Source organism: Ambystoma mexicanum, chromosome 13 (assembly GCF_040938575.1).
Source record: "Ambystoma mexicanum isolate Mex_15411 chromosome 13, UKY_AmexF1_1, whole genome shotgun sequence".
In the NCBI taxonomy this organism is placed as follows: Eukaryota; Metazoa; Chordata; class Amphibia; order Caudata; family Ambystomatidae; genus Ambystoma; species Ambystoma mexicanum.
Genome location: NC_090938.1, coordinates 178,937,279 through 178,961,707, shown reverse-complemented (window position 1 = coordinate 178,961,707; position 24,429 = coordinate 178,937,279).

Sequence of the window (24,429 nt, the reverse complement as noted above, 5' to 3'; positions counted from 1 at the left end):
ATGCAGGACCTTGCATGCATAGAATTAAATCACAATTGTCTCTATTTATGCGATTATTTGCTTCCAAAAATTCTGGTTAATAAAATAAAGAAAGTGCTCGACGTGTTGTTCTTTTAACAAAAAGTAAGCGTAAAGAATTGGGCAAATGCTTAAAAGCATAACGGTTAGCGTTAAACAAAATCTAGTTAGGCAGGTAACATTATGAATTATGTTTGATTGGCGTAAGAGGAAACTACGTTAAGAAAAAAAACGAAGACGAAGAAATAGCTTTGAAATAAGTGAGTGTTATTAATTATAAACTAGGATAAGAATTTGTCAACAATGAGCAACCTTCTTAGAAAATCATATTAGTAATACGAGGTATTTACTTATTGTAGATTGGATGAAGCTGCACAAAAACTTCAAATGGAGGAGATTGATGAAAGTCCATCAATAAGGCTCATGAAATCCGGCACAGGAAATATTTATTTGGCGCTTGCACTTTAAATTGCATCCATTAAACTATAAATATTTCGAACTTTGTAGCACATTTGATGAAACAAAGAGCAACTAAGTGATACCTGTGCTAAACTAATCTAGAAATTGACACGGGCAGACATAGCAGGTCCAGATGAAGACCCCAAGAATAATTAGACAGGGTTGAAACATGCGTGTTGACATTTGGTTCATGCAGTGTTATATTTAAAAATCAGAATGAATAACATTTCTGTGTGTCTTTACCTGTTGTTTCATAGTGAATACGTTGCATTTAAGTTTCCGAACACTTAGGGACCCATTCACAGAGCATTTTTCAATGGCATCGGCCCATTATAAAACGTTTTTGTGAATCAGTCCCTAAGCGTAGCATTGTTTAGGCACAACACTCACTCTCTCTTTTCATGCATCCTATCTAATAATTAATTGAATTTTAATTAATGTTGCTCATCATTTCACTACACATGATTGATTGTTTTTATAGCTTGAGCCAAGGCCATGTATGTTCAATATTAGATCCCCTGTCATTGGCTGGAGAATACCATGCTGCTACAGCCGTCCATTGAAGTATTATGATCTGAGAACATCGTTCTGTAGGGAATGGCAATTATCACTTTTTAAGGAAAGCATCATTGTGAATGAGTGTTAATTCATAAACAAAAAAATGAGGTTTTATGGTCTGACCATTCCATGGTTCCTGGGTTAAAACGTATTTTGAGAGAGTGCCTAGTTTAGGGTGCACCCTTTCCTATGCAATGGGAATCTGAGACCATCCACAAGGGCGGCCCACTGAGTGCGGTCCAGTGTCCCGTGGCTTGAGTGCCTCGAGCATTACCAAACCCCAAGGTACAACTATTGCTTATTACTAATTTGCTTGATGTTGCGTGACTGGCGTGATGCTATCCCTTAGGATAGACGCCAAGTCTGAGCAACAGCTTGGTGGGCTGTAGTAAATTCACAAATATGTGTATAGTCAAGTCAGGACATGCTAGCTTCATGCTTAGCACTTCACAATCTATGATCTGGGTGCAAGTTCAGGTGAGGTTAGTCAAGGGCGATCAGAACTCTTCTAAACCACTCACTTTCCCAAAAGCATAAGGCACTATACAAAGTATTACATTACAAATGTTGACAAAATATCACAGTCTAAAAGAAAAATAATACAATTGAAATCAATATAATAAAAATTAAACCCTCATGAACTAATAATAACATTCAGGTGACTAAACAGAGACATACACGGTTTGCAATAAAATCAGATATGAAAAAGCAAGGCAAAATAAATATATCCTGAACATTTTCCAGGACTCCTATCAAGGACGAGCACAATTCAAGGTAACAGGAACAGAGATCGTGGGACTGCAGCAGAAAATGCTTGATTAGAATGTTTTCCATGCTTTCACTTTTTTCTGTCCATTTAGCTAATCTTATTGCACGTGGCTGTAATCAGGCTCAGACTGGCCTATGGGGTAATGCCCCAACATGCTACTGTGGGCTATTCTTTTCTGTCAAAGTGGACAGGGATGACATTTCACCAAAATTACATGGGTAAAGGAAGTGACATCACATGACCCTTGACCGCTGATGATATCACCGGAAGTGGTGTCATTTGAGCCCGCCCACCGGTGACATCACTGGAAGTGATGGCACAGGGGACCGTTCACCCCTTGACAAAACAGGAAGTGGCATCACATAGCATTGTTCCTCAGTGCACTGATAAAAATATGGTTTCACTATCACTGTAATATGATACACATTTCAGACAAGAATAGATCAGCATATGTAGCATTAATATCAGTGTGTATAGGCCCATATTACCAAATGACTGTGAATGAAGCAGACGTCCAACACAATAACCTGGACTGTTGTACATCATTCGGCTAAACTGTAAACAGACAGAGCACCTCGAAGAGGCCTAAACCCCAGAGCGAAAAAACATCCAGTGCCTCCCAGTGTCTGACCACAGACCGGAAATAGCAACTGACCAGCACAAGTCCAACCAGAAAAAACATGGCCTAGAGGTTTGCCCAGATCTTTACCAGTGGTTAGGAATGATTTGAAACCTTCTAGCCATCACCGTTCTTTTTTGCTTATTTGGTAAGTAACCCACAGTTCTTTTTGTTAGATGGGAGATAGAGGGGAAGGATGTGTTGCAGGTCACAGTAATTGCAGTTTTTTTTTAATTTTAAAATGTAAACAGAAACAGCAGCTCCACAACATCACACCTAAAAAAACCTCCTGGGTATACAGACCTAGGCTACTCCTCATGATGACACCCAATGAGAGTGAAACATGCCTGGGGATGCTTGTGGTCTCCTGCAGAAGGGATGTGACCTAGCAGTTCGGTCTGGACTGCCCCTTTTGGGGTGGGACCAAGCCTTCTTTGCATGTGGTCTTTCCCCTCCTGTTGTAGTGGCTTGGCAGGCTGAAAAATGATTGTCTGGAGGGTTGCCCAGAGCAATGCCAGTGGTTATGAATGATTTGAAACCTTCAACCATCACCTTTCTGCTTTGCTTATTTGGTAAGAAACCCACAGTTTTGTTTGGTTAGATAGAAGATAGAGTTGCTGTGTTGCAGGTGACAGTAATTGCATGTCTTGTTTTATTTTAAAATGCAAACAGCAGCAACAGCTTCATGACAGCAACTCTAGAAAAGGCCCATTTTAATGTTTGCTTTGGTCCTTTATATCATGATTAATGCCAGCCGCCTCCCGCTTTTAAGCATTGGAACAACTGAACCCATAATGCTCTGCATTCCCTTGTTCTCGAAGCAAGTGCGTTGCCCTGAGCTACCCTTCCAAATATAGATATGTTTTGCTTGAGGAAGAAACAGTTTACTTCACAGTCAGAGGGCAACTTCATGTAAATGAATGATCTCACCTTGTGTGTATCTACAGTGTGCCTTTGATGCAGGTTTGCCAGATGTGGGTCAGGCCTCACAGTGCCCAGGCAGGAATGATGGCATAATCCACTAGGGCACACCCCTCTCATCACAGGCTCAGTGGTGAGAAACACTGATGAGATGTGCATTCATGCTGAGCTGTCACTGAGTACTGCAGGCTGCTCATACCCATTCCCAGCTAGCTAGACCTAGCCCCCATACCCTTCCTGTTGCTACAGTACTGGGTATGTGTATCACAGACAGCCCCACTTCTGAACACAACCATTCAGGCATTCTCCACTAATTCACTGCCAACCTGTTAGTGATGGCGGCTTCATGGTTTTTGCTGCATCCTAGCTAGCGCGATCTAGATTCCAGATGAAAATAACTGGCACATTTAGCTGCATTTTCAACCGCCTTTTTCAGCTGCAACACAGATATCTGCTCTTGGCCCTGCCTCTTTGTCCAGAGGGCCGAGAGTAGCAAGGACAGGTCTTAGAATAGCAGAGGGGGAACCAGGGTTAGCAACTGCTATACCTGGCAACCCCCAAATGACGTCCCTGAAAGTGGGTCACTTTGATGAATTACTGCACTGTGAAGTAGGTAATTTTGACCAATGGTTAGCAAATGTTGATTCAAATGTACTATTTACAACATATTTTGCTAAACATTGCCCACTGGTAGCACCCAGTTTGACACGAAAATAGTGCATTTCCATTTGCGATTGGGGCCACTTACTTTTTCACTGGTACTGGGATCATTGAATGACCCGGTCTCTACTGTCTTTCACACACTAGTGCAGGGGTCTGCAATCTGTGGCTCTCCAGATGTTTTGGACTACAACTCTCATGACCCCTTACCATTGACTATGCTGGCCAGAGCTGATGGGAGTTTTATCTGGAGAGCCCAAAGTTGCAGACCCTTGCAGTAGTGCATATCAGAAAATGCATCCTCTGCGCTCTATCCTTTTGCACTCGTTTTTGGGAACGTGTCCCATTAACGTTCTATTTGCACTTTAAGAAGAGGAGTCTAGAAACAGGCTTTTGACTTTCTATGCAATTGATAAACTTTACTTGTTTCTTGGCACTCCTGGAGCATTAAGCCTCCCTTAGGTATGCAGTTTATACTGATGGATGTATTTGTACTTCTTTTTTCACTTTTATATGTTATCACTATTAAGTATCTACCTCTTGCCAGATTTTACCAACAATAACTTTCCACTAAAGGATTTTCAACAAGTCGTTTTTGTATTTTCAATGGCAAGTGCACGTGGTCTATGATGACGTAAGTCATTTGTTGTTGATTTCAAATTCTGCTGTTATATATATGAAACAAACATTGCCATTGCCAACAGTCTGGTCTTCTGGGTCATGGGAAGAGGCATTTCCTCAGACCCAAGATGGTTATGTTACGTTACTTGGCATTTATATAGCGTTCTATATATCATTGGTATGACCTCAAAGCGCTGGTATGTTGAACACCCTCGGGAACCATAGTTCTGGTCAGTAGAGAGGGATAGTGTAGATGGGTGTGTGGGTGCACCAGATATGTGTGCAGCTGGTGTAATTTCCAGGTGGTAGCTACATCTTAGCGTTAGGTGTGGTGCTGGAGATGTCAGTTGGATGTGTGCAGTCTGGTGGGTGTTGCCCAGATTGGGTTCTGGCTGCGTTAGGCCTGAAGGACGCATATGTGAGCGACTAGGCCAGAATGTGCTCGGCTAGCTAAGTTTTATTAGGTGTGATGAGGTGTTCATGGGGTAGAATTTGTATGTTAACAGCTAGGCCGAATTAATCAGGGATATAGCTGTGTTCTAGTTGAGTGATGATGATTAGTAGAGAGTAAGCATAGTGATGTGATATGATGGTTGTCTTTGAAGCACCCGAGACCAGGCACGTGAACAGGATGCAGGGAGCATAGCGTCACACAAACATACAGAGACATGGGCCGGGTTTACAGTGAAAGGGGGGTGATAGGGATAGAGTGACAGGATGGGGGACATGAAGGCAAGGTGCATAGTTATACATGTGATATTTCTATCGAGATGCGATTCGGGCCAACCTCCACAGCTTCACCCAGGCGCGGGACATGCCAACGTTTGCACTTTTATCTAGAAGCGACTCAGGCCAACGCTCACAATCCCGTCAGGGTGTGGCGGAGGCGAACGTTCACAGTTCTAGCTGAGTAGTCTTTCCGTCATTTCATCCATTCAAGCCTTTCTTCCATTCCATCCACTCTACCCATTCCATCCATTCTATCCATTTTATCAATTCCACCCGCTCGGTCAATTCCACCCGCTCGGTCCATTTCATCCATTCCATCCATTCCACCCGCTCGGTCCATTCCACCCGCTCGGTCCATTTCATCCATTCCATCCGTTCCACCCGCTCGGTCCATTCCATCTGCTCGGTCCATTCCATCCGCTCGGTCCATTCTGTCCGCTCTGTCCATTCCGTCCGCTGGTTCCATTCCACCCGCTCGGTCCATTTCATCCATTCGATCCATTCCACCCGCTCGGTTCATTCCACCTGCTCGGTCCATTCCATCCGCTCTGTCCGATCCTCCGATCCATTGGCTCAGTCTGTTACATTGGCTCGGTCCGTTCCATCTGCTCGGTCCTTTTCATCCACTCGGTCCTTTCCATCCGCTCAGTCCATTCCGTCCGCTGCATCATGGTGTAGTTACCTGGGCATATGATAGCAGTGCCTAGAAAATGCCCATCTAATACCAACACATAAGCCAAAACTGATGACTTTTCCATGGGCTGTTTTTACAGGACTAAAGTGCACGGACACGAATACTGCTTTAAAATCAGGTGTATGAAGGCAAACTTGGTTAAGACATTTTTATATAATATTATGTTATCTTGCATTTGTATAGCATAACCTGACAATTGTTATGCGTCTAAGTGCAGTAGGTAGGGTGGCCCTTCGAAGACCATAGTCTGACAAGACTAGAGAAAGGAGCACAGAGATGAGTGCAACAGTAATTGTATTTTGGGGAACTGTTCAGAACTGTTCAGGAAAAGCAGAGATGCCTGGTGTTGCAGGTTGAATTGAAATGGTAGAGTCTACGTGAAAGCTGGACTGAATAAGGATGGTATGAACCCCTTTAGCAACTGTGTACAGTTGAAGGCTCTGCTATATTTTACATGAAGCGTACATACATATGGAAGTGACTGCCTGACAGGTGGACCACATTTTTTGTGGGTCTCAGCTGTATGCCAAGATAGCAGGTCTATAGCAGGAAAGGTATCAGGGATAACGTGTATGAACCCCTATAACAACTGCCTACAGTTGAGGGCTCTGCTATACTTCACATGCAGCATACATGCAGAGTACTTCAAATGCAGACACATGCAAATAAAAATCAATTCTAGAAAGTCAGGAATAGAAATGGAGCAAGCTTATTTGAATGTCATAGAGGATGCAGAGTGCATACTGGAACCTTACGCCTGTGCTGCGAGGAATAGAGATATGGAGCCAACATATGTGCTGGGCCGTTGAGACGAAGGAGAATACATGGAGCAGGGAACATTAAGGTAATGTACTTGTTGTCACAGGAACAGGATTTCAAGTCTGCAGCAGCTGTGGGGGTTACCTATTACACCAGTAGTGCATTTATAACTGCAGTTAGGCATGGCATACCAGAAGACTGTTTTGAAACAGCTCTAACAGGCACTAAAAGCTAAACGTTTGATGTTGTGGCTTAATAAAGCTAGCTCAAAGAGATCCCAGGAGAATTTATTTTGCGTAGGGAGGGGCAGGTAGTGGATGGGAATGGCCAAAGAGATGAGCATGGCGATGGGCAGTCAATGGATGGGTACATATCCAACAACACCCACAAGCTGTGTGTACCGTCTCACATCCCATCTCTCTCCCAACAGTACTACAATGCAATTTTTGTAGTTTATAGGTTATACTTTATCGCCATCTATTAGTACAAATAAACAATTCCAGTGTTTTCTCTATCTGTGGTAGATCTACAAGTTAAACGATTGAATATGCAAGCAACAACAAAAAAATATCTGCCGACTTTAGGACTATTGATAATACGATTTGCATATTTTAAGTGAGCACAACCAAATTGAGTATGATTTCATTGAGTAATAGTAACACCTTTCACCACAGCGCTTAGAAGCTAGAGAAATATGGCATGAAGTGCTGTATGAAAGTAAGATAGTATTTTTCTATGCGCATATCCATAAAACCAGCAACTTGCTACCAACACTAATAAGCGGAAGATACGGGCTGCCAGAGTGTGCCAAATGTTCGCATTTTATGAAATCTCTCGATGCCTCATATCCTCGTTTTCTCTCCCAATTTAAGGTTCTGGACGATCTGCTGAGTTCATGTCCCCGCAAATGGCATCAAACAAAGCTGGGCTTGAACAATAGCCCAGTGGGTATAGTGCTTGCTGCTGAGATAGGTGTGTGCACCACAGGTTTCCTCTCTGGTGGCCGCACCCATGCCACTGCTTCTGGATAATGCTGATGCCTTTTATTGGTAGCACTATCCAGTGGCTAGAAGTCGGTGAGGACTATTGTCATCATGGCGATGCCGTTTGCAGGCCCAGAGACTTGCTTCCAATTCCTTTTCTTAACAACGGCCACTCCCGAAGCTATACATTATGAAACCCTGAAAGACAAGCTCCTCCGGACACAAGGAAAAATGACTTACACACTGCACACACGGTACCAATGAACACAAGCATGATGGCTGAGCCTCTTCCCTTGCACCCATACAATTTGACTATCAGGTTCACTTTTAGCCATTCTTAATACAACACTGCCATCGTACGGCGCTAGCTATGTAAAGACTAGCGGAAGCAACACATTTTAAATAGCTTAATGTTAGAACATTTGGGGCGTGCTGGATCTTAACACTTTTTTGTGCCGCCGTGTGTGGCGCGCACACTCCTGATTCTTACAAATGAATTGGAGGGTCCTGGGAAGAGAGGACTCTTGACAGACACTTCAATTGCAACTGATTCTTAAAGGGCGCTTTCGAGTGCGCCTGTCACATGCTTCTTTCCACTGGTCACGTGGTCCCTTGTCAGATATGATATGATATGATATGGAATTTTCTAACGCGCCTATACACAAGTGTTTCAAGGGTGCAGGGGAAATGACATACTCTTAGGGTTCATTAAAGACCACTGACATAATTACAATGCAAAGAACAGAAAAGTTCCAACTTTGCATTTGCATGAACGTTTCTATTACTGTTTTCCTTCCAAACTCCCACACTGAGCTCAGAGGGGAAGCACGACATTAACTTTGATAACGTTCTATTCATTCTTATCCATCCCTGTCTTCCCTTATTCCAGTGTTCACCCATATCCTCTGTCCCACTTCTCCTTCTTCACTGTGGTGTTGCCCCTTTAAGGGCTGCGCGCACAGGGCAGAGTGATGTTGCACTCAGCCACGTGCAGTATAAATAAAGGGGGCGTTCCAGGCCATTTAGAGTGACCGGGGAGCGAACCACACGGACATGTCTGTGTGAGGTCTGTGGAGGGAGGGGACTCACGGACACCTGTGTGTGCGCGGGACCCACCACAACAGTGGCGACGAGGTGGGACTGCATCCCGGGCCGGGCGCTGACATTGGCAGTGAATTTATTTTGTTTATTTAAAAACATCTGCATTGTTCGATCATGCCGGATGGAAAGATGCAGGCCACGCGGTCGGCAGCCATTTTGTGACCGGGCCTAGGAAGGCCACGGCTGTGATTCTGAAGCATCTAGAGGCCATCCAGGGCCAATTTTTGGAACGCTTAGCAGCGGAAGGCTGCTTGTGCTGTGGTTTGGATGGAAATTTTGCATATTTTCATCGAATGACATTGAGTGAATGTTGGATCCAGGGGAGGCCTGTTAAGCTGGTAGGACAGACTCTGGGCCCACCTGGCTCAATTTTTGGGACTCCCACTCACACGAGTGGAACAAACTTGGTGATGATGGCCTCCTGGCAATATTGAAGGTACATTCTCGGATCCTGCTGGTGAAGGGGTTTGGTCAACATTTTCTTGCCTGCAAGAAGAAGGTGTTTGAGTTGCTGCCTTTGTGGTCTCATACAAAGGTGTTTGTGCGCTCAATGCCATGGATGGTGATGGACAGGCGGCCGTTCAACAGCAACAAGGTCAAGGTCAGCCTCAAGCGGAACCCATTCAGGAGCCCGTCCAACCCCCAATACAACCTCCTGTAGCAGCTGTTCAACCTCCAGCACAACCTCCTGTAGTGGCTGTTCAACCTCCAGCGCAGCCCCCTTCAATGGCTGCACCACAACTACCTGGTGCAAGACCCCCAGGTGCGTTACCACCAATGCCTGAGTTTGATATCTCAGGGGCACCTTTGAGCCTGGGACCACGCTGGAAGATGTGGATGGATAGACTGGAAATGTATTTCTGCGTCACAATAGAGACTAATGATGACAGCAAGTTGGCCTCCTTGCTGTACTGTGCAGGTCCAGTGGTGCATGAGGTATTTTTGTCACTCCAGCCACGTGATGTCTCATATGAGGCGGCAAAGGATGCTCTCCATGACTATTTCCTCCCCCTTGCAAACGCAGACTATGAGAGATTCCTCATGGGGACAGCACGCCAGAAAGATGATGAGACACTTGATACGTTCTATGGGAGGTTGAGAAGATTGGCTGCACCGTGTGCATGGGTGGATCCAGAGACTATGATCAGGAACCTGCTGATCCAGGGATGCACGTCTGGCAAGTTGAGACAACAAGTCCTGAGGGAACCCGGGATCACCGTTCCATGCATTCTGGAGCTTGGGCAGTGCCAGAAGGTTTCCGATCTGCGGGCCTCTCGGATGGAGGCTGGGGTGCGCCACAGCAAGGCTGAAGATGTCTGTGCAGTGGGACGTGGCAGGGGTGCCAGACGCTGGGGGACAAATCAAAGAGAGAAGGGGTCGGCTCCTGTCAACACTTTCTCTAAGTTTGGGTATGACATCAGCCATCCGGCAGAGTGCCCAGCGATAGGAAAGACATGTGGCAGGTGTGGTGGTGCTGACCACTATGCAAGAATGTGCAGAGCCACTACACCAGTGGTGGTTCCCCGAGGTCCGGTGAGGGCTGGGTTCTTCCGCCCATCGATGTTGCTCAAGTGGATCAAGCAGAGGACAATCCAGCCCACGAAGAGAAGGAGGAAGAGGAGAACGTATTCTTTGTCTCCAGCGTATTTGTATCGAGGGCAAAGACAAGGAGGCAGCCTCTATGCCAGGTGCTGGTGAACAAATTCTGTTCCGGTCCTGGTAGACACAGGGGTCTTGGTGAACGTTATGGCTTGTGAACACTATGACGCCATGGTGTGTCCTCTGACCCTCACCAAGCCCAAGGCTCGTATTTTCACCTTTGGAGGCGAGGACCCTATTCTGTTGAACGGTGCATTTGTTGCAGACTTGAGCCATGGTGGGTCTGCGATAAGGGCCCAGTTATATGTAACGCCTGTCAGCAGCAACACCCTGCTGAGCTGTGCAGTGGCAGAGGCACTGGGCATCTTCACCTTTGCGTACTCTGTATACGTTGATGATGTTCAAGTACTCCTGGAGAAATACACTGTTCTCTTTGAAGGGATTGGGCAAATGGCTGGTGAGCTGGTGAAGTTACACATAGACGCCTCGGTTCAACCTGTTGTCCTCAAACACCGACAAGTTCCCTTTAACCTAAGAGATCTGGTGGATAAGGAGCTTTTTGGTCAGGTTGGACATAATAGAGAAGGTGGAAGGCCCGACACCATGTGTGCCTCCGATTGTAGTAGCTCGGAAACTGAAACAACCGGACTCTGTTCGCATTTGCATGGCCATGCGCATGCCCAACAAGGCTATTAAGAGGGAGAGGCACCTCACGCCCACAATTGATGACATAATTTATGAGCTGCAGGGTGCCCAGTTCTTCTCAAAGCTGGATCTCCGTGCAGGGTACCATCAGGTGGTGCTACATCCCAAATCGAGGTACATAACAACCCACAGACAAGGGTCTCTGTGATACAAGAGAATGAGCTTTGGGGTGTCATCTGTGGCTGAAGATTTTCAGAATATCATCCATGGGGTGCTGGCAGATCTAGATGGCATCCTAAACATTAGCAATGACATCCTGGTGTTTGCCAAAATTGGAGTCAGAACACCTGGTGAGGCTGGCTAAGACCTTCAAACACCTCCAGTCGCTGGACCTGACCCTGCACCGGGAGAAATGCGAGTTTCTCAGGACCACCATTCAATTCTTTGGTTTTGTATTCAGGGCAGGTGGGGTGTCTCCTGATCCACGCAAGTTAAAGGACATCACAGAGGCCTGGGCCCCCGAAAACGTCTCAGAGGTGAGGAGTTTCCTTGGAATAGTCACATACTGTGGCCGTTTCATCAGAAATTTGGCATCAATATCAGAGCCCCTCAGAGCCCTCACAAAAAAGGACGTGGCTTGGCAGTAGGGGCACACTCGAGCAGGCGGCCTTTGATGACATTAAAGGAGCCCTCACGGCAGAAGACATAATGGCCTTTTTTCGATCTTGCGCTGGAGTCTGAAATAATGGTGAACGCCAGCCCATATGACCTGGGGGCAGCCCTGACGCAGATAGACGCCAACCAAGAGGTCCGCCCCATCGTGTATGCCAGCAAAGCGCTATCGGAGACTGAACAGCCATACTCCCAAATCGAGCGGGAGGCTCTGGCAGTGTTGTAGGGCTGCCGCAATTTTCGACTCTATGTTCTAGGGCGACCTGTGACAGTGGTCACATACCATAAACCCCTACTGCCTATACTGGCAGGATCATCATCCAGACCGCCGGCCAGAATAGAACGATGGATGCTGGCCCTATTAGAATATGGGGTGTCGCTGGTATACAGGCCAGGAAGCAACAACGCGGCAGACTATCTGTTAAGACACCCACGAGAAGGGACTGGCGGAGCGCCGTCCACATGTGCTGAGGAGGCAGACGAACATGTGCAACTCGTGGTGGAGGCTGCGGCACCCAACTCTGTGCCGGTGAAATAACTTGGAACAGGCATCAGGGAAGATGACTGTTTTTGGATACTCAAGGCAGCCATTCAACAAGACTCATGGCGAATGGTCATCGACTCCCTGGCAGCCAGAACACAGGAGGCCAAGTCCACACTGGAACAACTGTGGAAAGTGAGGGAAGGTTGACCTTCTCGGAGAACGGCCTACTGCTAAGAGGGGACCACATTGTTATTCCCCAAAGTCGGACCCAGCAGATGATCGTGCTGGCACAACAAGGACACCAAGGCTCAACAAAGACGAAAGCATGCCTACGCCAGAAGCTATGGTTCCCTGACCTTGAACGGAGGGTGGAAGAGTTTGTGGCCTTGGGTGTTTGGTGCCAAGCAGTCTCCTGCCCAGAGAGAACCGGAAATTGAGACCATGACGAGAGGAACCAAACTGTGGGAGGTGGTCCACGAAGACTTTGGGTCCACATCAAGGGGCACCCATTTCCTCGTGGTGGTCGACAAGTGATCCCGCTACCCGGCGGTGGAGTTCATTGAATCGGTGGCATTCGACAAGGTGGTGGTAGCAATTGAGAAGATCTTTGCCACCCACGGACTGCCCACAGTGCTCTGCTCCGACAATGGCCCGCCCTTCCAGGGTGAGCGTTTCGCTGGACTGATGGAGGAGTACGGTGTACACCACCGCAAAGTAACCCCACTCTGGCCGAGAGCCAATGGGGAGGCTGAGAAGATGATGCAAACTCTCAATAAGGTCTTTCGCATAGCACAAGGAGAAGGCAAGTGCCTGGAAAGGGCACTGTAAAAATTCCTGAGAGGATACTGCAACACTCCCCATACCTCCACTGGCGTGGCCCCGGCAGAGGCAATGTTCCAATGGTGCCCACGAGACCTGCTGCCAGAGCTTGATGAGAGGGAGCCCGCTGTGATCGACAACGATGAAGTGGAGTGGGAGCGCCATGAAAGAATTGTGAATGAGAACGTTCGGAGAGGACTGAGACCACAGAGGTTGGTCCCCGGGGACAATGTGCTAGTGAAGAACCAACACAGTCAAGGGAAGCTGTCTTTGACCTACGAGCCAGAACCATTGGACGTGGTGGTGGTAATGGTTCTATGGTGACGGCCTCTGACGGTCACACCTCAGTGACACGCAATGGTAGCTTTTTCAAACGGCTAGGAGAACCAAACTGCCCAGCGGGCCAGTAGGGGAAATTCTGGATGAGGGCAGTGGTTCCATGTGTCTCCCCGGCTCCCCGGCTTGGGAGTTGGTGGGTGAAGGGACTCCGAGCAGAGACGCTGGCTGGAGGTACCCCCACAGGACTGGGCGAGGGAAACCTGCCCGTATCACTGACTACGTATTGGAATAAGACTGTGATTGGGAGCCCTGAATGTCCCTCACTTTCTTCCAGATTTCTCTTTCATCATAGTCATTTTCTCCATCGTTTGCCGTGCCTTCTTATTTGTCCAAGTTCTTCCACTACGTCTTAATTCCAGTTCTTTCAGTTCCTTACCCTATTCCATTGTCCTTCACTTTCTGCATCGGTTCAGTCCTTTTCCTTTATCCCAGCCCCCTTATTTCTTCTAGTCTTTCTCCTTTTGTATCCCAGGATCTTTCATTCTTTGTCCAAGTCATTTTCCATGTTTTTACCCATCCCTCTGCTTTGTATCAGTCCTGGTGCTAGATCTCAATTCTTCTCCTTCATCCTAGCACTTCTCATTTGCCCCAGTCCTTCTCCTCAATCCCAGTACCCGATCTCATTTATCCCAGTAGTTCTCCTTTGTCTCAGTCCTTCATACCAGTTCTGTTTTTTATCCATTCCAGTCTTTCACCTTCTCCCTCATCCCTGTCCATCTCCTTCTTTCCAGTTTCTCTCTTTCAAACTATGTCTTCTGATACTCCTTTATCCAAGTCTTTCTCCTTCTTTTTTATGCTCCCTCTTCTACTTCACCACTGTCCTTCCACTTGGTACCTTGACCTCGCCTTCACTGTCATCCCAGTCCTTCACCTTCTGCTTCTTTCCAATCATCCCTTTCAAGCCAGCCATTGCCCTTCTCATTTCACTTTATCCTTTATCCGTCATCCTCCTCCTGCTTCTCAGCCCTTCTAGCTTACCCTCAGTCCTTTTCCTTCATCTCAGTCATTCTTTATCCCAGTCGTTCAGATCCTCCTCCACACAAGTAATTCTCCTTCACCCAGTCCACCTCCATCTGTTTTGTTCCAGTTCTTTTTTCTGCATGCCCCTCTTACTCTTGGCCCTTTATTCTAGGCATTTGTCCTAGTCCTACTCCTTTATTGCATTCCTTGATATTAATTCCTGTCATTCTCTTTCATCACAGTTCTCCTCTTTCCTATTCTTCACAGGTCCCCTGGTCCTCATACCAGTCTTTTCCTTCTTCCCAGTCCTTCACTTTCTTCTCTTTCTCTTTTTCCTGCATCCCAATTCTTCCACTTCTCATGTGCCTTGGTACCAGTCCTTCTGTTGCTCCTGAAGCCCAATCCTTCTCGTTTGTTTTAGTCATTCTTTTATGCCCCAGTCCCTCTTCATTATCTCTCTCCCTCTCATTTGTTCATGTCCTTCCCCTTCACCCAATTTCTTCTCCTTCATCCCATTTCTTCCTTCCAGATTACATCAGCTCTTCCACTTCATCCCAGTCCTTCTCCTTCTACTTTGTACTAGTCATTCCCATTCTCCCCCACACCAGTCCTTCTCCTTCAGCCCAGTCTGCTGCCATCTGCTTTGTTCAGTCCTCTTTTCTGCATGCTCATCTTTCTCCTAGTCCTTTATTCTAGAACTTTGTCCTGGTCCTTCTCCTTTATTGCATTCCTTAACATTCATTCCAGTCATTCTCTTTCATTCCAGTTCTTTTTCTTATCCTCCCCAGCCCACTTTCCCCTTCATACCAGCCCTTGCTCATCTTCCTAGTCCTCCTTCTCGTTCTCCTCCTTTCCCCCAATCCTTCTCATGTTCCTTTGTCTCAGTCCTTCCACTACTCCTTCCTTGTCCCAATTCTTCTCTGGCCTTATAAGTCATTATTTAGTGCCCTAGTCTTCCATGATCCCAGTTCTTCTCATTTATTCATGTTCTTCGCCTTCATCAATTTCTTCTCGTTCATTGCAGTTTTTCTACTTATTTTGCAGCCGAGTACTTTTTCTTCTTCTTTGTCAATGTCATTTTTATCTCCCCATTCCTCCTCTCTTCTTCTTCTTTTTTCTTCTTCTTCTTCTTCTTGTTCTTCTTCTTGTTCTTCTTCTCAGTCCCTTCTTCTTCTTTTCAGTCGTTCTCATTTTAAGTTCTAGTCCTTCACATTTTTCATCCCATTCCCCATTCTTCCCCTTATCCGTCTTTCATACAGTCTGACTGCTGTGTCTCAGTACATCTCTTTTTCCTTCATCCTAGTCCATCTCTTACTCCTTCCTTCTTCGTTGCAGTCCTTCTGCTGTTTCATTCCAGTCCTCCTTCTTTGTTACAGTCCATCTCCGTCTTCTACCCAGTGATATTCCTTGTTCCTCCTAGTCCTTTCCTTTGTGCCAAATAATCTTGTTTGTGTCTTTTTTCTTCTCTGTAAAATTCCTCCTTCTTTATCCCATTTCTCCCTTTTCTCCTTAGTGCAAGTCCTAGTCTTTCCCCTACATCCCGGGATGTCATTCATCCCAGTTATTCGCTTTCACCCCAGGTCTCCTTCTTATTTTCTCCCAGTCCATTCTCCATCTTCCTAGTCCTTCTCTTCTTCTTTGTGCTCCATGTCATATTCCTTGGTCCAAGTCCTTCTACTGCTCCCTAAATCCAATAATTGTCCTTCATCCTAGTCATTATTCTGTATCCCAGTCATTCTCCATCATCTCAGTCCTTCTTCTGCTCTGTTAAAGTCCTTCTCCATCATCCATCATCCAATTATTTCTCCTTCATCCTAATTATACTACTTCATGTTCTTCCAGTTTTTCTCTCTTTCTCCAGTCTTCTCCTCTGTCACCTCCTCCTACTCTATCCCCTACTTTCTCCTTTATTCCAGTCCTTCCGAGCCATCCCAATCCTTTTCCTTTGTCACACTCCTCCTTTGCCTAAGTGCTTCTTTCTCCCCAGTCCTTCTTCTTCATCACATTCCTATGTCTCCTCTGTCTAAGTCCTTCTCCTTTGCTCAAGTCCTTCTCTTTCATCATCCTGAAGAGAGTAAGGTCCTGCTGTTCCTGGATGGGACGTAATGCACCCTAAGTCAGACAAGGTTTGTGCACATTTGAGCTACATTGGTAAACTGGAGCACTATAAAATAAAATATAATAATAATCCCTCTCTTACTTCCCAGTCCTATTTCTTCTCTTTCATCCCAGTTCTCTTTATTCTCCCAGTCCTCTTTCTTCTCCATAACAGTGCTTCTCTTCTTTTCTCCTTCTCCTGTATCTCACTTCTTCGCCTTCTCATGTTCTTTGGTCCCGGTCCTTCCCCTTCATCCTAGTCATTCTTCCTTGCCCCAGTACTTCTCCATCATCTCAGTCCTTCTTCTCGATTTTACAAGTCCTCCGTCCTCTAATTCCTTCTCCTTCATCTTAATGGTTCTACTTGGTCCAAGTCCTTTTTCTTTGTCTATGTCATTCACCCCAAACCTTTCCTTCCCCTTCATTCCAACTTTTCTCCTCCTACTTTGTCACACTCCTCCTCCTTTATCCCACAACTTCTCCTTATTCCTGTCCTTCCCATTCACCCATTCCTTTTCCTTTGTCCCACAACTTCTTTGCCTAAATCCTTCTCTTTCTCCCCAGTCCTACCACTTCTTTATCCCAGTCCATTTCACCTTCGTCCAAGTCATTCTCCTTTGCCTGAGCCCTTCTCTTTCATCATCATAAGCAGAGAAATGCACCTTAAATTGAGCATGGCTTACGTGCTTAGATGGTGCTTAGGTGCAGTATAAAAATGTAATAATATTAATCATCCCTCTCCCACTTCCAAGTCCTTCTCCTTCCCTTTCATCCAAGGCCTCCTTCTTCATCATTGTGCTAGATCTTCTCCTTAGTCCAAGTTCTCTTCCTTAGTCTTGTCCTAAATGTTACTCCTTGGTCCTAGTGCCCCCATGTAATCATAATGTTTTACCCTGCACCTTCATCAGAGTACTTCTAATTCATTTTAGCCCTTCTCCTTTCTTCTAATCCTAGTCTGTCGTTCAGGCATAGTCTCTAAGCCAGTCCTGCTCTTATTCCCATCTATATCATAGCATCTATTTTCTCTCTCTCTCTCTCTCTCTCTCTCTCTCTCTCTCTCTCTCTCTCTCTCTCTCAGGATTGTCATGACGGTCAGGGTGGAAACCATGCACAAGTGGTTGAAGAAACATGTAATCTATAATAAGTCAAGAAGTTTGCTCTTTTATTCTTAAACAACCACCACCACCTAATCCTGCCTTGGAAGTTGTACGTGATCTTTCTACATTTTGCAAATGGGACCTTTCTTTGGCTACAGAGTTTGAGGTATGCATGGAAGTAGGACGTGAAACAAAGTGTGAAACTTGCAGACAAGGTTTAATTCAATCAAATGCTTCACTTGTGCTGTGAGTAATGGTAACGCATGAATGCTTCTCAAATATTATTTCAGCCAAAAATGGCATAGAGCTTTCAAGCTATTGGATATTCCATGCATCAATTATAACTATCACGAGGCCATGAATGCTAATACCCTCTTTGCAAAAGCTACGGCTGCTAATCTATTGCTGGGTCTTGGTACAGCACACTATTCTCATCTTGCTGCAAACAATAATTACTAAGCAGGACATGCTCTCCTACACATGTTCTCATATCATGCATGTCTATATTCTTGATCTGAGGGGCACAGTCCTACTTGTCCCTGTAGTGAATGATAGGGGTTGCACGGTTCTATTGAACATTGTTGCACCTGGAAACACTTGTGTACAGGCACATACAAAATAACAAATCAATCAATAAATCAAACTGATGTTTATAGGAGGATTTTAACATTATTAAAGCTGCACGCCCAGATGCTACAGAGATTAAAAGCATGTTACGACCTCTGTAGCAGGCTGTGTGGGCTTCAGGCTCCATGCCCAAGCTGCTGATATAACATTTTAGGAGTATTTCATCTGGAAAGTGTGTTTGAGCAGGGGCTAAAACTATGCCACTCAGTGTATTGATTTAGACACAAAACTTCTCACCCCATATAATAAAATATCGGCTTGGTGTGGATAATTCTAATGCATTACCTTTTTGATTTTTCTTTACTTAAAAATAATGACTCGAATAATATTTTCACATAAGGAGAACGAAATACGAAAGAGCCAATAATCACCATGGCCAGATCCAAAAACAACCGCCCTCAGGAGAAAGCACAGAAGAGAAAGTGCACTTAATCCTCAACCTTTCCTCCAAAGACCTAAAACAGAATTAACACAATTTGCAAAATGCTAGACTTTATTTTGCACCTATCCTAAAGTTAAATACTAAACAAGTAGATATAGACTTAGTCAATTTAACAAGGCAATTCAAGTTAAAGATTTTCTCTCACAGGAATGACCCACTGAGCAACAACACTTTAGAGAACATACAACAGTTGGCATACATGATCTGGAACAAACTCCCACATGACTGTCTAAAACTCCTGGAACAGCTAGACATTGAATATGACCTATGAATACCAGTGAAATGGCAGAAAAGTCAAAATGAACATCTGCTCTTCGTCCATATACCCACAATGATACATTCATGGTAATTATGACCAATGTTGTGTGCTGCTCAAGATGGACAATGTGTCAGCAGTCAGGTATATAAACAGATTATGTGGCACAAGGTCCAGAATGTTGGCAGAGACGGCAAAAGAGTTCTGGCACCTCCGTTTACAGAGACAAATATCAGGGACAGCAGAATACCTGGCGGGACGGCTGAATGAGATAGCCAATTGGAACTCCAGAGTCCTCAGGGATGCCAGCGATTGGAAGCTGGACGAGGAGGTATTTCAAGGTGTGATGGCTGGCTGGGGTCCATGCCAGATTAACCTGTTTGCATCGAGGTTGAACAACCAACTACGTTGGTTCTTCAGTTAGAAGCCAGACCCGGAGGCAGAGGCAACAGATGCCTTTCTCCAATCATGGGGGCAGGACAAGAGTTATGAATTTCCCCATTTCTCGATGAATGCAAGAACTTTAGCACAGGTGAGGAGGCACAAGGCCCCTCTAATTCTGATCACTCCGTATTGGAAGGGCCAAGCTTGGTTCCCCAGTTTACAAGACCAATCTCACAACAATCCGGTTGCGCTTGCTAGGCAAGAGTTCATTTTGCAGGACCCCAGAGGTGGCATCAGCCTGATTCAGGGGATCTTGGGTTAGGCTTCGCTTATTGAGCGAAGCTGAACTCATCAATGAATTATGGGCACCAGGGTCCCACAGAGCATATAAATCTGCATGGGCAAACTGGCTTAGTTGGTGTATGGAAAGGGATATGCATGCCAATTGACAAATGTGGTGCACATAGCCAACTTTTTGGTGCAACTGGAAGCGCAAGGAAAAACGTATAGGATCATTAATAATCACTGGGCATCCTAAGATTGAAGGGGTACCGATAGGAGAGCACCCTCTAATATGCAGACTACTGAATGGGGTAAGAATGACTAGACCTCCCAAAGAAAAATACTCTCAGTTATGGAACGTAGACGCAGGGTTGAAGCTGTTCTTAGCATGGTCGGATAATTCAGATCTATCCAGGAAAGCATTATCAGCTAAGTTTACTATGCTCTTGTGCCTTCTCTTGTGCAAGAGAGTGTCAGATGTCAGAGCATTAGAGGTGAATAAGAGGTCCTCATCACCGAACAGAGTGACATTCCTCATATAGAGGAGAACAAAAACAGGTATAAGATCTATATCTTACATGGAATTCCCAACTCAACCCAAAGTATGTCCAGTTAGATGCTTATTTATTTGTTTTTTATACCTGAGTTTGGTTTCTAAGCACAGATCTGGGATTCAAACCTATGTTGCTCAGAATGGTCTGGTTTCCAAGACCAGTACTTTGCCCCGGTGCTATCCTCTGTTCACTCTGTTTGCTTAGCGACATACAAGAAAATTACGAGGGACGTGAGATGGGCAGAGGTATCACAGTTACTGATAGCATTGTGTAAGCCTTATGGCGCAGTATCTCCAGCAACTCTAGCCAGATGGCTAAGATGCGTGATGGTACAGGCAGGTATCGATGTACACCGTTACAGGATTGTTTTAAATGGGCTGGGATAGAGCCGCAGGAGAATGAGGCATTAATCAGTTTAGAGATAAATGGGGAAATGTCTCTTGCAGCATCTTTTATAATCTGTGCTGGGCAGATATCTCCTTTACAATTGGATGGCTTAAGGGATAGGATAGTTTTTTCTACCTCTATAACAGATGTTTTGGTAAAGCGGAATCAAGTCTGTTTTTGTTCTCAGTGGAGGGACAGTCTCCAGAAAGTTTCACACTTTCTCTTCAGTAGACGTAGGTCCTTTAATTGTGGGGTGAACCAATTGTTAAGGTGGGCTTTAGCTTTACTTTTTCTTAATTTAAGTGGAGCAATTTTATCCAATCTGGTGAGCATGATTTTGTTATATTCATGCACCAGGGAACTCGGGTCAAGATTGTCGGGCAGTGCGTTTAGGGTGGGGAGGATGGCAGGGATCACTATCCACAGCAATGTTCTTTTTATTTCTAGTCGGGCAGGGTGGAGCTGTATGTATGGTCATTTGTTGGGGTCTGGTAGTTAATAGTGTGAAGGACACAAGAGAATGGTCAGTCCAGAGTTGAGGCGTAATGGCGGTGATAGTACTTGTCAGTCAGTCAACAAGTTTATTTGGATTCCGAAGAAAATCCATCAAACACAAAAAAACATCATACAAAAACAATTACATTCAATATTCCAAGAGATAACAGAATGCACCCCATCAAAAATCATTGAGGAGGAAAATAAATAAAACTAGGAGCCCCATTATCATCAAGAAGTCCCCCATTACAAGGGCCTATCCCCCAAGGAACCTGACCCATGACGTCCCAAAGGGGTGAGGTTAGCACCAGACAGGGGGGAGGGTCTCATAGTTAACCTCGGGGGGCACTCAAGGACTATTAGAGGATGACTACTGATTAGAATACCACTCCTGGGTGACCAACTAGTCCCCCCACGTTGTCCTAGGACCGCCCTTGCCACTCCCAAGTCCCAAAATGCAAGTTCCACAATGTCACCCTGCTGATTGTCCACTCTTGGCATTCTGCGACACCCTGCCAAGGATTCCCTGGACACAAAAGAGCAGCCTCTTAGGGACCGCAGCCAATGTAGACTTTTGTTGAGGAGGGCATCCCTTGACTCCTTCCTGTCCCTTGCCAACCTGGGTACGCCATGCAAGTACATGGTAGCTTGTCCGGTCCAGCCTAGGACATAGGGTGGAGGTAACCTCTCTCTACGCCACGAGCCACAGGCTCTCCCGTCTCCAGGAATGAGGCATTTTGGGCCCGATTTGCTTGGTGCAGTGTCCTCCCGAGATGTAGATTTTGCCTTAGATTGGGACACCCCATTGGACACTCTAGGCTCGACACAAGTACTGGGGTTGATACCCTTGGCTGCTTGTAGATTCCCAAGCACCATGCTAGAGCAAGGTTCAGTGAACGTGGGTGACACAGGGGCCTGTTCCTGATGGTGTGCCAGGGGGTGGGCCAGGGGTGTGACGATGGGCCCTTTGCGAGCTATTAGAATGTTACAGGGCTCCCCCTCGCACTGCTTTTCCCCCTGCATTCCTATGAGGACTGAGAGCAGATTTTTGATAACTGCCAACTCAGCCAACACTTGGATGCATACACAATTGCACACCCTGGCTGTAGAATCACCCCCAATTGAGGGGTCAGTGGCTGGTTTTACAGCGGAATTGGGGTCATCAGGTTGTTGCTTCGGAGCCCCGAGTAAGGATAGATGAGAATGCGAGCTGACTGAAGGGCTTAAAGATGACATATAATCGCTCCAGAGACTGCTATGGTCAGAAGATATATTCAGCGGGGGTATGTCAATAGGCGGACTGCAAAGATGCAGGCTGCCCTCGTTGAGTGAGCAGACAGGGGTGGAGCTGGAGGGGCCCACCTCTGTGCAAGAGCCAGGGTTAGAGCAAGGGACTGGGATGAGGACCATGCTGAGGGTTCCAGGGGTAGGATTTGGTGGAGGACAGCTGCTTTCCAATGTTACAGTCCCGGCCGCTTCCCACTCTTGTTCTCCCTCTTGCTCTTGCTCGAAACAGGATTGGCCGGATACAGAAATCCCAATTGAGGCACTGGGTATCGTGGGGAACTGAGGTGTAGAGAGCTCGACCTCATCGGAGTTCTGGAGGGCCGAGTTGGGGGGTTTGACTGTATGACACTGTTGGCGCTGCCTCCTGACAACCAGTATCTTGCAATCCGATTTAGGACCGTTAACATGGGGAGCAGACGTGAGGCCAAAAGGGGGGGGTAGGAGGGGCAAAACAGAGGGAGCTTTCCTTGGCTAAGCATGAGACTTCAAGGACCTTAGAGACTTTAGGAGAGTCATGGTCGGCGATCTCTGTCCCCCCTTGGCAGCAGTTGGATTTGAGGTTGCTTGATGACTGTCTCTTAAGTGGCTTCGTGTGGTACTTACTCGTGGTCCTCAGTTTTCTGAATTTACAAGCCGGACCAGGCAGGTCTCCCGCCGCAGGCCAAACCTTGCCCCGCCGCGTACTTCACCTCGGCATGGTCCAGCACAGATCGTTGAAGGCCAGTCTGTCTAGCCCCCCCCCACCGATCCGCGAACACCCCAGCGGGCCACCAATACCCCGCGCCCTTGACCCGCGGGCTTCACCCGGCCGGGCTTGGGTCGCGGGAGAAATACACGGGGGGGCGTGGCCACCAGTAAGGAATCCCTCCAGGGACAAACAGCGTTCTCCGCGGGCCGCCAACACCCCGCGCCCTTGACCTGCGTGAGAATCTTGTTGTGGGCTTGGCTGTTACAAAGGGCCTCAAGTACTCTGAAGGAAGGTTGGCAGGAATGGTGGTGGCTGGCTTTTGCTCACCTTGAAGACCCACGGAGCAGTCCAGGACGTTATAGGCCGGTCAGTCTGGCCCCCCACGGATCCGCGAACACCATGCGGGCCGCAAACACCCGCGCCCTTGGAGGCGAACAGAAGTAGTGGAGGGGGCGTGGCTTCTGTATGGAGGCCCTCCTGGGCCAAGCGAAACACCCTGCGGGCCGCAAACACCCTAGCGGGTGCAGGAGGCGAACAGTACAGTTGTGGTCGGCAATCCAGACTATGGTTCTACCCTTTATATGAGTAGGTTTGTTCACTTTTTGCAACAGGCCAAGTGCATTAAGGGTATTAGCTATTACTAAGGCATGCTTGTCCGCTGGATCGTTAAATCCTAAGTTGAAGTTGCCTAGCACCAGTAGTTGGGAGGTGGGTTTCAGATTGTTGGCAATTGCACTATGTAGATCTTCCTCAAATGTCCCAAGGAGCCCAGGGGGTCTGTAAATTAGATGCATGGTAAGTGATTGAGAGTTGTTTAACAGGAGTTTTACGGTAAGGAATTCACATGATTGCAGAGTTTGGTTGGGGATTAGTCTCATAGCTAAGCTCTCTCTACATATGATGGCTATTCCTCCGCCTCTGGAGCCATCTCTGTCTTGTCTAGAGATGGTGTATCCATCTGGAAGGGCTAGCAGAAGCGCCGGTCCTGCGGCATTGTGTAGCCAGGACTCTATTATGGCAAGGAAATCCAAATGATCTTCTGTAATCAGATCAGCAATGTCTATGGCATGGGCCACAAGGGTTCTCACATTTAGAAGTGCTCCCTTGAGGGAGTGAGCCTCTGTTTTAGCTAAAATCTGGAGGGGAGTAGGAGTATTAGGGTCCTAGGCTTAGGGTTGCTTGTATGGGTCTGATTCATAGTGGTGCCGAGATTAGATGAAGGGGTAGGCCGGTTAGTAGTCTTGAAGTTCATACTACTGTGACAATTTGTTCTCTTATTAGTTGGTGCTTGGGATCTTGTAAGTGGTTCATGCAATTTTGAGAGTCTAGCACAAAGTTTTAGATTTGTATTGGTAGTGGTACATGGGATAGCATCATAATCACCTGAACCCATATCGTGTAGATATTTAGGAGGGGCAGGGTTA